The sequence below is a fragment of the Somniosus microcephalus genome, chromosome 2 (genome assembly GCF_052327205.1).
Source record: "Somniosus microcephalus isolate GS21.2 chromosome 2, FLI_Smic_1.0, whole genome shotgun sequence".
In the NCBI taxonomy this organism is placed as follows: domain Eukaryota; kingdom Metazoa; phylum Chordata; class Chondrichthyes; order Squaliformes; family Somniosidae; genus Somniosus; species Somniosus microcephalus.
The window spans coordinates 36,895,117-36,909,358 of NC_140988.1; the positions used below are offsets into that span (position 1 = coordinate 36,895,117).

Below are 14,242 nucleotides of genomic sequence, written 5' to 3' on the forward strand. Positions count from 1 at the left end.
CGATAAAGGGCAGGGTGGGGTCCGGGTGTACCAGAATGGGAGCAGAGGTGAAATGTTGTTTGAGCTCCTGGAAGGCCCGTTCCGCTTCAGAAGACCAACTGAACCGTAAAGACGAGCCCTTGGTCAATGCGGAGAGGGAGGCGGCAATGGAGCTGAAGTTGCGGATGAAGCGTCTGTAAAAGTTGGCGAATCCCAGGAACCGCTGAACCTACTTAACCGACATGGGACGCGGTCAGTTCAAGACGGCTTGAACCTTGCTAGGATCCATCTGGACGCTTCCACACGAGGTGACGTAGCCCAGGAAGGTGACCTTAGAGACGTGGAATTCACATTTCTCGGATTTGACAAAGAGACGGTTCTCCAAAAGCCTCTGCAGAACCTGTCTGACGTGTTGGACATGCTGCTGGGGGGACTTTGAGAAGATGAGAATGTCATCCAAATAAACAAATACGAACCGGTTCAGCAGGTCCCGGAGCACGTCATTGACCAGAGCTTGGAAGACAGCAGGAGCGTTAGTGAGACCAAAGGGCATGACGAGGTATTCCCAGTGACCGCTAGGGGTGATAAAGGCAGTCTTCCATTCATCCCCCTCCCTAATGCGGACCAGGTTGTACGCATTGCGGAGGTCAAGTTTGGAGAAGATAGTAGCTCCCTGCAGCTGCTCAAACGCTGAAGACATCAAAGGGAGAGGATAGTGGTTCTTAATGGTAATTTTGTTAAGCCCCCGATAGTTTATGCAAGGCCTGAGACCACCATCCTTCTTCTTTACAAAAAAGAAGCCAGCACCCGCTGGGGAGGTGGAAGGGCGAATGAAACCTGTAGCGAGGGCTTCCTTGATGTATTCTTCCATGGAAACATTCTCAGGGCTAGAGAGAGAGTAGAGCCGACCCCGAGGGGGGCTAGTGCCAGGCAGGAGATCAATGGCACAGTTGTAGGACCGGTGTGGGGGGAGTGTAGTGGCTCACCTCTTACTAAACACAGCATGGAGGTCCAAATATTCAGGGGGCACATGAGCAAGGTCCAGCTGATCAGCTGGCTTGGGAGAGGAAGGACGGGGCAGACTAGGGAAGACCTTAAGACAGTTGCTAGACATGAAGGACCCCACTCCAGCACAGTCCCGGCAGTCCAGTCAATGTGAGGGTTGTGAAGAGAGAGCCACGGATGTCCAAGAACGAGAGGAAGCTCAGGTGAATCGATAAGGTGAAACTACAGCAACTCTTGATGTCTCTCCCCTACTTGGACATGTAATACTCCGGTGATATGATGAATACGCCCAGAACCAAGGGGCCTGCCGTCGAGGGCGGTGACTTGTAAAGGCTTGACAAGGCGGGAGAAAGGAATTTTCAGGCTGCGCACAAGGGTGGCATCGATAAAACAGCCAGCGGCCCCGGAGTCAATAAACGCCTGGAGGTTGTACTGTTGTCCCTCCCAAGAGAGACGAGCGGGAAGCAGGGTTTGGAAGACAGAAGGGGTAGGAGAAGGGATTTGATCTGTCCGTATTTTCCCAATCCTCCTGGCTTTTTCCTGAAGCTCAGGGCATGTGGCTCTGAGATGGCCAGACAGGCCACAGTAAAGACAACGCCCCTCTCTCAATCTCCTCTATCTCTCAAACTGGGAGAGCCGAGTTCTGTCGAGTTGCATAGGTTCCTCTTCAGCGCTAACAGGTGGACTCGGGGGTACTTGGAAACTCTTGGTCAGATTCGAAACACCGGAAGATCTCACCTCTGTGGAAGTAGTGAATCTCCTCTCTCTACCATGCTCCCAGAGGCGGTTATCCACTCTGATGGCAAGGGAGATGAGCGTGTCAAGGTCCTCCGGAACCTCTCTGGATGCCAGTTCATCTTTGATAGATTTGGAGAGGCCATGAAGAAACGTGGAGAGAAGGACCTCGGTGTTCCAGCGGCTCTCCTCAGCGAGTGTGCGGAACTCAATGGCAAAGTCGGCTACGCTGCAGTTGCCCTGGCGGAGATTCAAAAGTCTCTTAGCTGCCTCCCGTCCACTCACAGGATGGTCAAAGACTTTGCTCATCTCTTTGACGAAAAGGAGAATGTTCGAGCAGACGAAAGATTGCTGCTCCCAGATCGTAGTAGCCCAGGCGAGAGCTTTTCCCAAGAGTAGTGATATGATGAACGCTACCTCAGAGCGGGGTGATAGGAACATGGAGGGCTGGAGTTCAAAAACTAGGAAGCACTGGGTCAAGAAGCCGCGACACTTGCCCAGATGACCGTCATAGCGCTCTGGCGTGGGTAGGCGAGGCTCTCGGCGACCGGTGGGGTAGCACCCAAAGGAACTGACTGAAGAGGAACATCCTGAGCAGAAGCCACAGCGGCTGGGTGTTGAATGGTCTGAGTCCACATATCTACCTTGTCCGAAATGCTTTGGAGAAGTTGCTCAAGGCGGCCGAGGAAAGCACCTTGATGGGAGAGAATAGAACAAAGTTCCTCCATCACTGCTGGATCCATACTGGTTCAGTCTTGCTGTAAGGGCGAGGCTGGTTCTGGACCCAAGTGCAGACAGACGAGGCGAGAAGCAGGTATGCAGTCTTAAATAAAAGTACTTTACTAGAATCACACAGGTAAACAGTTACAAACATAGGAGCTCAAGACAAGCTACCACTAGGCAAATGGCTTGTCAAGACTGAGCACAGAGGGAAGAAACCACAGAACTTAAATACAAGCAAAAACAGGTGAAACCAATAAACCAGATGAAAGGCAGTTAAGTAAACTAGTAACAATTTAGCAAAGGGAAACAAACAAGTGAAGGTGCCATCTAGGGGTTACTGAGGGAACTAACAGGCACCCTCACAAAATCAGTGTGCAATGCTGATTTGACGCCAGTGCTGCCATTTTGGAACTGTATACTCCAGCCAATGCCCTGTTTTAACCTCCCACAACAGAATACGATGTTAAACAGAATGAAGGAACCCCACCAGTGCTATTTAAAGGGATCATGAATCACTTTCAGGCAATTGTTGGATTATTTCTTCTGGCTGCTGGTGCAATTGTACGTGTTTTTGGAGCTTTCCAATACTTGGCTAAATTTTGAATACTTTACAGGTAGTGGTCTGGCAGTTGCTGAAGTACTTTTTTGGTCATTTAAAAGATTGTGCTGAACAAGTTGCTTCCAGACATGGGTGGCCTGGTAGGGCCTCCTCTGGGAATTGAACATGACTGGGAGAATGAAGGGAGACCATGTAGAGCAGAACAAGTTGCTAGAAGAGGGAGGAGGAGGAGAGGGAGAAGGGCTCTCAGCAGGAAGCCATTTCCACCGAGGGTCTTCAGGGAGCAATTCTCTTACTTTAACTTCAGTGAGGACCAATGCATGAGATGTCTTCGCTTTACAAAAGAGGACTAAAATCTGCCAACTGCTGCAGCCACAACTGCAACCTCAAAACAGGCCAAGGGCAGCATTGCCTGTGGCTGTCAAGGGACTGTGGCTCTTAACTTTTATTTGTCTTGCTCCTTCTAGATTGCTGCTGGAGGCATCTCACAGTTTGCAGTACACTGCTGCATAAGGGAGGTCACCGAGGCTCTCTTGAAGGGATAATTACTAGTTCTAGCCCCTTTAGGGCTACCCCGGATCAGGCGTATCCTTCAGATGTTCACTTTCAACTGAAGTTTGAGGTAGCCGAATCCTAAAGACGCTTAATTGGGCCTAAAGGTCCGGACTATCTCTCCCTAAAGGAAAGGAACAACCTGAAAATGTTACCATCCTCCAGAGAGCACTTTTAATAAGTTTAGCTAGACTGTAACATTCCGGATATTATGAGGGTCCGGAAAACTCCCACAGAATTCTGCAACTCCTCGCCAAAGAGTGTACAGAGATTGAGTTTGTAAGCTTGATACAGAAGTATTATGTGAGACAATTCTAAAAATATTTAGATTTATTAAAGAACCAACATATAATTTACAGTTGGTGAGTCAATCGCAACATTAACAGTTCCAAAAAAAGAAAGCTGACAATTCTATTATCAGAGAACCTACTCTCAAATCTTAAATTTGCTAGAGTTTTACAGTTCTTAAAATTTTATTCAGGATATCCACCAAAATCAAATACAGTACCTTTGATCCCCGAGGTACAAAGAGTTGGAGACTTACAGAACTAGCTCTGAAGCCGAGAACTGCTTTGCCCCTGTAAGCGAGTCTGCTATCTCATTTGAGAGTTCAATATTTATACCCTTTTCCAGTGGTATTGCCTTTAAGGTTTTCTGCTGATGTCAGCTAATTATCTCTAGTCATTTTTCTGCTGACCCCGGCAATTCTTACAGTCACCTCAGCTGGTAGCACTACAGAACCATGTCTCTCCTCTAGGTGTTCTAAGTTTATCATAAAAAACAATGTAACAGCAGGTGTGCTTTACTTGGTATCATTTTTATGAAGGCAGATGTTTGTTACTAATATGTGCTTCTTTATGAGGTGTAAATTAGAGCACCTTGTACAGGGTGAACTATTGTCTTGTTCCCAAAGGTTCAGACTGTCAGGAGCCTTTAACCTTCTGTTTCAATAAGGTTATTGATTCAGTGTCAACAACTTATCTTATCTTAATAGCCAGAATGCTTTCACAGCTTTTTCAGAGTTCGGTTTCTAGATTTCCAGATCCAGTTTGTCATGCTTTAATAAGGCCAGAATTCTTTCATAGAATGGTGTATTTTTCTGAATAGGTTATATGGCCTATTCCTTCACACTCTATACACAGAGAAACAGTTTCATCTCATTCCCTCTTGCCAGAGACAAGCAGGTGGAGCGAGCACAAGGGTTTGCACAGATTGCAGGTTTCCCCATGGTGCAGCGTGCCACTGACTGCAGGCACATTGCCTTGCATGTGTATCATGTGAACTCGGACATTTTCATGAACCAAAAGGGATTCCACTCCCTCAATGTGCAGCTGGTGTGCAAGAGCAAGCAATGCATCAAACAGGTGAATGCCCGTTATCCTGACAGCAGTCACTTTTCCTTCATTCTGCGGCAGTCCTCTGTGCCACCTAAATTTGACCCACCCTGGCAAGTTAAAAGCCGGCTACTGGGCGACATGGGATATCCACTCATGATATGGCTCATGACTCCGGTCCAGAGCCCACACGTACATGCACAGCAGGCCTACAATGAGAGCCATGCTGCCATAAGAAACATTATAGAGCACACCATCGGTGTCCTCAAGCAACACTTCCACTGCCTGGACTGCTCTGGCGGAGCCCTGCAGTATGCAGCTGAGCAGGTATCAAGATTTGTGCTAATATGCTGCATGCTGCACAACCTGGCCATTAGGAGAAAACATCCCTTGCCGCCACTTATCAGGTGAGAAGCTGAGGGGCAGGAGCATGAGGAAGAAGAAGTGAAGGAGGAGAAGGTGGAGGAACAGGAAGAGGAAGGGAGGCTACAACATAGACAGCCCCTTTCTGCCTGGGCTCTACATGATCAAATTATTCACAAGCGATACCAGTAACCTTAACCACACCTCTCTATTCACCAACAGTCCCACGCAACTTACCTTTCCTCCATCACTGACCATCACATGTCCTCTTTCTGACAGCACAAAAATAAAAACACCAGAAAATGCACATTTCAATCCAATTTTATAAATTCAATCATTACATAATGCATAGAAAAATGAATTAATCACCCTTGTGCACTCCCTTAGGGCCTGTCTTTGTGTGCCTTTGCCTATCCGAGTGCTCCTACGAGGTGCTTCCCCAGTGGGTGTGGAAGGCTGCTGACCTTCAATTGAGGAGACTGCAGATGGCCTTGGAGGATGACCTCGAACAGCTCTGGGCCTAGAGGGCCCGGCTTCACACTGCACCATCTTGGCCTGGGCTACAGCAGTCTGGGCTGGATAGCTGACAGGCAACAGCAAGTGCACCGATGGAGTGAAAGGGGTGGGTACAGGAATGCTGTCATCCTGAGAGAGGACAGCAGGTTTGTGTTCCAAGGAGCCACTGCCACTCTCCCGGGGCAGTGCCTCAGCAATCCTACTGATCTGTTGGTGAACTGATTGATGGACTGCTGTGCCACCCTGGCAGCCCTTTTAAACAAAGGTATCAAGAGCCACTATGGCAGCAGTCTGAGCTTCCACTGCAGCACCCTGACCTTTGATGGAAGCTGTTTGTGCGCCAATGCGAGTTGTGACATCAGCCAACAGACGTTGCATCATGGTGGGTTCCGCAGGTGTGCTGATGGAGGTGACCACCTGTTCCAAGTTGAAAAGAATGGGCTCCAAGCTCTGCGCAAAACCTTGTGTCAAGTTGGTGCTGGACTCCTCCATGCTCCTTGACATTGTACGCAGACTTTTTGGCAGGCTTTATAGTGCACCAAGCATTGGGGTGTGTACACCCATTAGCCTTCTTCTGTAGCCTGGCCCATCGAAGTCCTCATCTGAGGAGTCCTCTGCAGTAGAACTAGTGTGCGACCTCGCCCTCCAGCAAACTGGCACCTGTGCTATCCTTTCCCTTGCCCTGGCTCCTGGGCACTTGTGCCCAGTGTCTCACCATGTGCAGATCCGTCCTCTATTCTAGCCTCTAAAATGTGTGCAGTGTCAGTCTCTGAGCTGGTGGCTGTGAGTGTAAGATCGAATGATGGTATCTGTTCATCTTTATGTCTTCTTCCTCTTTCCCCTTTGACTGGGAAAGTTCCAGTTCTTGGTTGTCTGAAATGATAAAAGGACAAGGGTTGGGTTGTGGTGAAGGGAGAGGAGAAAGTAAGAAATGTGTGCTTACACCATCTACAGCTTGTGCGTCAGAAGAGATTGTGGGATGAGGGAAAAGTGGGAAGAGAGAAGAAAATTTAACATGCAGATACCCTCATCATCGATCGCTTCAGCCCCGCCAGTGACTGCGGCCTCAGTGATACCCCTTCCCAGGATGGCCAGCACTGTCTCCTCCATGGGGGCTAAAACATGCAAGAGCTTGTCCTCCTCCAGTTCTTTGCTGCTGCCTCCTATTATGCGCCACCTTCTCCTGCAAGAAAGAGGGAAATCTGTCAGTGAGTGTCCTGCAATATGTTTGGGTGATGTGACTGTCATGAATGAACAGCTGCCAGAGTGTGCGAGCTGTGTGTTGTGGTGCAAGGCTTGCAACAGTGCTAAGTGTGTGAAGGTGAAGTAAAACATTTGGATTGAAGGTTTGAGTATTGACTGATAGAAATTGTTGGTAGGTGGGTGATGGGGGTGGAGTGAATTGAACAGTGGATGAGGCTAGTGGTGCAGTTGATAGGATATGCCATTTGAAGATGAACTCACTCACCTTGACAAATCATGACAGATCGTTAAACTTCTTCCTACTCTGCATCCATGTTCTTGGAGCTATACTCCTGGCATTGACCTCTGCCGCTACGTCTTCCCACTGCATCCTAAGCATATATCTGGAGGGTCTCCTGCCCCCTGCGGATACAGGATGTCTCTCCTTCTCTCCATGTCTTGCACCAAGACCTCCAGTGCATTGTCAGAAAACCTTGGTGCTCACTCTCTCACAAATTTAGTAATTCCTCGAAGTATCACAGCACCGACTCACTTTTCAAAAAACTCCTACCACTTCTTGCAACCGCAATGCACCTCCCCTTTAAGAGATGCAGGCTGCCTTTAGGTAGCGCTAGCCACTCGCGATAACAGGACCCCTGCTGATGCATGCAGCCAATGAACAGCACGGGTAGTGCTGGCTGCAAGCAACACTCATTTAAAACAGCAGGCAGCACAAATTTAACGTGCTGCCTGCTTCACAATGAACGGGCGTGGGTTAATCGCATACTGCGATACCCACTCCCGTTTTCGGGGGTTATCCAATTTAACCCTCCCATGTGCTTTACTACAATAATAATATAAAGAATATTAAAACATCACCTTGTATAACAGAAAAGGCCACAACTAATATAAATTGTCCCTCTATTCTCACTGGCACTGTTTAATTGTCAGAAATAATTATATATTAAATGATGAGAATTGTCTGAGTCAAACATTATATTGCTCTCTCCCCACCCAACCATACATATTGATAATCAATTGTGGATTGACACTTGAGGAAAAGATGTAAAAATCAATGTGCTTTGTTTATTTTGGTTCCTTTTTGTGCAGAAGTGGAGAAATCAAGACAGTAGACATAACATATTCTATTTGCTCTGCTAAAATGCTGAATCTCCCATATGTGTCAGCTTGTCATGTGGTTACCCTTTAAAGAAAGTGCACTGTTTTCCTAAATATTATTCAAGACACTCTGAAACAAAAGCTCTGTCTTCCTATCACTCTTGGATGTTCCATGAGGCTGTCGATTAGAAGGAGAGTGATAGTGGCCAATCTGACAGGTATTCAGACAAATACTTCAGGCTACCTCAATAACACAGCAAGCTTCTAGGTCAGTTTATCCTTCCTCCCATGGGATCATTAATATCACTGTCTCCTAAGGCTATAGATTAGCTATCACTGTTTTACTGACCAATGTATATGAAAGTCACTAGCCTATCTTCTGTTGCCCCATTTTACCAGTGTGAGAATGAGCATGTAGATTTAATCGCCATGCCTTCAGGACAGCATTAACCTATATTTCAGTTTGCAGTGACATCTTTCTTTGTACCCATCACAGACCTTCAGGTTTCTAGCAATTCAATGAAGGCATTGAAAGTAACTTGAGGCCTTTTTTTTTGTTTTCTTTTCAATTTTCTTCTTTTACTTCCCCTTTCTCCTGAAAGCAGTGACTCATGCTAGTGTCTAGTTCTATGGGCATTGGCAGCCCTCTGGTGCCTCTTCATGTGGCCATTCTTTATGTGTAGGTCCATAGTGAATGTTGTCAAGCTATTTGCCATGGGGTGGATTGGGGGTGGGGGTGGTGGGGAGGCGGGGGTGCATCAGAGCAGAGTCCAATTTGGTCCTCGCCTAATTCACAATTCACTAGATATCAAACAGGAGTGAGAACCAATGTTCCCGCTAAGGTGCACGCACACGCAGCCGCACAATAATCTGCAAGGTCCCGTGCAGGCTGCTCACTGGCTTTTACATTGTAAATACCGCTATTGCGCAGAAATGTAAAAGGACCGCACATTAAAAGGAACAGGCAGCGCAGAACGAAGCACAGCTTGCTGGGAACATTGGTGAGAATCATCTATGATATTCTCTCCTTGGTCCCAAGGCATTGAGACCATGTAACCCCTTTACTTACTGTACCAGCTCTAATCAGCTATTTTAGTACAGACTAGGATCGGAGTTTTAAACTTCCTTGGTCTATAGAATCTGATATTATGTTACACAGACCAAGAAGGTCATAGATATCACACTCTAAGGTGTTAGTCTTGGCTCAGTGGCAGCACTCATGCATTTGAGTCAGAAGCCATGATATGGAGATGCCGGTGTTGGACTGGGGTGGACAAATGTAGGAAGTCACACAACACCAGGTTATAGTCCAACAGCTTTATTTGAAATCACAAGCTTTCGGAGCGCTGCTCCTTCATCAGGTGAAGTGCAGAACGAAGCGCAGCTTGCTGGGAACATTGGTGAGAATCATCTATGATATTCTCTCCTTGGTCCAAAGGCATTGAGACCATGACTTCACCTGACGAAGGAGCAGCGCTCCGAAAGCTTGTGATTTCAAATAAAGCTGTTGGACTATATCCTGAGTCAGAAGGTTATGGGTTCAAGTGCCACTCCGGGACTTGAGCACAACATCTTGGCTGCCACTCTAGTGTAGTACTGAGGGAGTGGTGTACTGTCAGAGGTGCCATCTTTCAGCTGAGATGTTGAACTGAGGTTCTGCCTGCCCTCTCATGTGGGCAGAATGGATCCCACGGCACTATTCAAAGAAGCGCAGTGGAGTTCTCCTGGTGTCATGGCCAACACTTATCCCTCAACTAACATCACTAAAGCAGTTTAATTGGTCACTTATCTCATAGTTGCTTTATGGACCTTGCTCTGTGCAAGTTAGTTGCTGAATTTCCCTATATTACAACAGAGATTACACTTCTAAAAGTAATTAATTGGCTTTGAAGTGCTCTGGGACATTCTGAGGTTGTGAAAGGCATGTGCAAGTTATTTATCTCCATGATGCATTTACCCACTAATCCGCCAGGGATCCCCTCAATACTCTTGTTCTTTTGTCTCTTTCTCCCAGAGTGACAATGTGGTGCTCCATTTAGCACCATCCAGCTGACCATTCAAAAATGCAATCCTTGACTGTCAGGCAGGGACTTTATGCTCTCAGGTTAGTATTTCTGCTATGTAGCATTTCTGTGCATTGCTTCACCATGTATGGTGAAAAATAGAGGTCACCATTTATGTTTAGCCTCCTGTGCTGTGCAACACTGAGGGGGTGGGGAGAATAATGGCATTTAAGTGATTGAGTGACAAGACATTGATCTGAGTGACTGTTCTGGAAATGAGTGATGGTTGGCACATCGCTATTCAACAAACTGTCACCATAATCCAGTGTCCTTGAATGAAGCAAATGAAATTCAATACAAACCTTAAATGAATAGTGGTGATGAGGGGGTGGGGACATACACCTTTGAATAGCTATATTTTGAATAGTTACAGGAAAACTTAAAGCTCCGACATGACAATTTGTAGCTGGCTCTTTGGGACATTAACCCAGTTTGTGGGGAAACAACCTACATTCCCCTCTATAGTAGCACTGTCTTTGTACTATGCATGACAATCTGCCCACTGCCAGTATCCTAATCCTGGACACCTTTACACATATGAGGTGATGCCCATAATCAGAAATAGCAGTATTGTGCTGGGGTATGTATGATCCCTGGTTGTCTGTTTAATGGTCAGCTGTAAGATTGTTTCAGCCACGGTCTGCAGGATGGGGGCCCATGCCTCCTGATGCTTTCCTAGCTCTGGATGGATCCCTTGTATCGCTTGTTCTGATTGGCAAATATCCTAGCGCTCCCTGTCCAAATATTTATTGTGGGGTGGTTTGGGTTGCCCCAAATTTAAGGGATGAATTTTCTTGTTCCTAAAGGTGAGAAATGGGCAAAAATGAACAGAGTTTCTTGCTTCCCTGGAAATAGGATAAGTAGGCCTGGGTCTAGGAGATGATGAGATATATTGTGATTTAGGTGACCTCCAAACCTCCATCCAGAAGGTCTGGATGTGAAGGCAGGATACAAGTACTTTTCCATCAATGTTCATATATCAGCAGTGGGTGGTATGGTAAAGAATGTTGAGCTGCCCTTCCTTCAACCTGGTACAGATGGAGGTCATGAAGATCAGCCTTCATTATTCTCCTAAAGATTGGTATCCAGAGTCACATTCCTAGAATTTACATAAGTTTTAAGTGTTGTCTGAAGATATGAAAGACGATGGTCCAGAAATTCGGGTTGGAGGCTTCCCGCAGGTGCAAGCCTCCAACCTGCACTTAACTAGTGCGCCGGCCGTTGTGCTGTGGGCCTGCGTGGGATTCTGATCCTGGGCCTCCTCCAACTGCCGGCGCACAGTGCTTGCGTATCCCAGGGGCGCAGTTAGTTCGAAGCGTCCCCTGGGATCACGTGGGCCATGGAGAGCCAATGGTAGCAGGGAAATGCCCATTCATAAAATTGACAGGAAGAGCTGTCAAAACTATAAGTACTATAAGACGCAAAACATAACTAAAACTTCAAATACATTTTTTTTTAAATCACATTTTTAAAATAACTATAAATTACATAAAATAACTATTTTAAACAATAATTTAAACTTTTGAAAAAATTAATTACATTTTCTAACAGGGCTAAAAATAAACTTACCTTTCTTTAAAGTATTTAAAAATAATAAACCTGTGGAAAAAATGTTTTAATTTTAATTAATTCACCACTTACCTTGTTAAAAGCAGGCCTTGCGCCTGCTTTTTAAAAGTGTAACTGCTGGAGACTTACCATCCCGGAGAAAACTGGAAAGAAAACGTAAGTTCCAGGCACACGCGCTGCCTCTCCGGCGCATGTGTTCAACCTCTGAACCCCTTCCTTTAAGGGAACGGAAGTTCTGGTTTCCCGCGTATGCGCAGTGCATGCACGAAACTGGCACTTTCGTTGGGCCTACGGGTGAGTACCCAGCGCATACTCACCCGTGGAGACCCGAATTTCTGGGCCAATATGGAGTTAGAAAAGAGATGTGCCTGCAAGTGAGCTCCGTCTTGTGGAAAATAGTTTGAATGGGGTTGCTAGTTTCTGATCTGGAAGTAGCAGACGATATCCTATTGTGAAATATATATCTTATCAATGTCGCTTTCCCAGCCATAGGAACTGAGATCAGCTCATTAAGATAAGGAGGACCAAGAAATTGATAAAGGGAAAATAGAATGACAGTAAACTAGCGAGAGGCATAATAACACACTGTAAGAGCTTCTATAGGTATGTAAAAAGGAAAAGATTACCTACAGTAAATGTGGGTCCCTTACAGGCTGAGACAGGAGAAATTATAATGGGGAATAAGGAAATAACAGGGAAATTAAACAAAAATACTTTGGCCGGAATTTTGTCGGTCCTCAGAGTACGGGATTGGAGGCGGGACAGCTGTGAAAATCGCAAAGGTTGACAGCGGGTAGGAAACCCGCTGTCAACCTGCCTCCAATCAATCTTCCCAAGTGTCGGGTCCCCAATTTGCACATGAACTTGACACCTAGTGGCGGGAAGAGGATTATAGCCATTTACCTGGCTGTTAACAGGTACTTGATACTTGTTAACAGGCTCTTTTTCAATGTTGTCGCTTCTGGACACCATGCCAGGTAAGTGTGGCATGTTGTGAGTCTGCTGTAGTCTTTCTGCATTGATGACAGTTGCATAAGTGGTGTGAAGGATCCAATGGTGCACTGGTGAGTTTCAGAGGTAAGAAAATGTTGGGAAAATCATTTTTAATGCAATTACACTTTTCTGTAGTTTTGAAGTTTTGAATTGGCTGTCTAGTCCCACCTCATTGGGAGAACCTCGCTTACCAGTGACAGATCACTTCTGTAGCCTCACCTGCAGCTGCCATCTGTTCTAACCTATGGCAGGAGTCATTGGAGAGACTGGGTGCAAGAGCTCACCTTTGTACAGTGATTGTCAGTGTTTGCAGCTCAATGCTGTCAAACACTGAGAAATGAGCTGTCAAAGAAAAATTGTGCGTGGACCCTTTAAGAAAACCAGCAGATGATGCATCATCAAATGATGTCATCTGACTGGGTTCCTCATAATTGGCCGTCAAGCCCGTAGGGTGGGCTTAACAAGGCCAATCGACATAAAATCACGTCCGTGGGCCAGCTGGGGGCGGGACTGGAAGCCAGAAACCAGCTGACCCGCTCCCAAGCCGCATCCAATTGCAAAATCGCAGCCTTTGTGTCTGTCTTCATGGAAGAAGACGCAAAAAAGTTCCCAGAAATAGTGGGCAACCAAGGGTCTAGCGAGAATGAGGAACTGAAAGAAACTAGTATTGTAAAAAAATAGTACTGAAGAAATTAATGGGGCTGAAAGCCTATAAATCCCCTGGACCTGGTGGCTTACATCCTAGGGTTATAAAAGAGGTGGCTATAGAGATGTGGATGCATTGGTTGTCATCTTCCAAAATTCCATAGATTCTAGAATGGTTCCCGCGGTTTGGAAGGTAGCAAAATGTAACCCCACTATATAAGAAATGAGGGACAGAGAAAACGGGGAACTACAGACCAGTTGGCCTGACATCAGTAGTAGGGAAAATGCTAGAATCTATTATTAAGGACCTGGTAACAGGGTACTTAGAAAATAATAATCGGATTGGGCAGAGTCAATGCAGATTTATGAAAGGGAAATCATATTTGACAAATCTGTTAGAGATTTTTTAGGTTGTAACTAGCAGAATAGATAAGGGGAAACCAGTGGATGTGGTGTATTTGGATTTTCAGAAGGCATTCGATAAGGTGCCACACAAGAGGTAATTAAACATAATTAGGGCTCTTGGGATTGGAGATAATATACTAGCATGGATTGAGGATTGGTTAATGGACAGAAAACAGAGAGTAGGAATAAACGGGTCATTTTCGGGTTGGCAGGCTGTAACTAGTGGGGTACCACAAGGATCAGTACTTGGGCCTCACCTATTCACAATCTATATCAATGATTTGGATGAGGGGACCAAATGTAATATGTTCAAGCTTTCTGATGATACAAAGCTAGGTGGGAATGTGGGAATGTAAGTTGTGAGGTGGATGCAAAGAGGCTTCAAGGGGATATAGACAAGCTAAGTGAGTGAGCAGAACATGGCAAATGGAATATAATGTGGAGAAATGTGAAGTTATCCACTTTGGTAGGACAAATAGAAGAGCACAGTATTTTTTAAA

The 14,242-nt window shown here is 46.0% G+C and overlaps 1 pseudogene; it reads right to left on the minus strand.

The window, feature by feature from the left end:
- Window positions 1-5,611: 5,611 nt before the first annotated feature.
- Window positions 5,612-6,330, minus strand: LOC147122652 (uncharacterized; annotated as a pseudogene).
- Window positions 6,331-14,242: the final 7,912 nt, after the last annotated feature.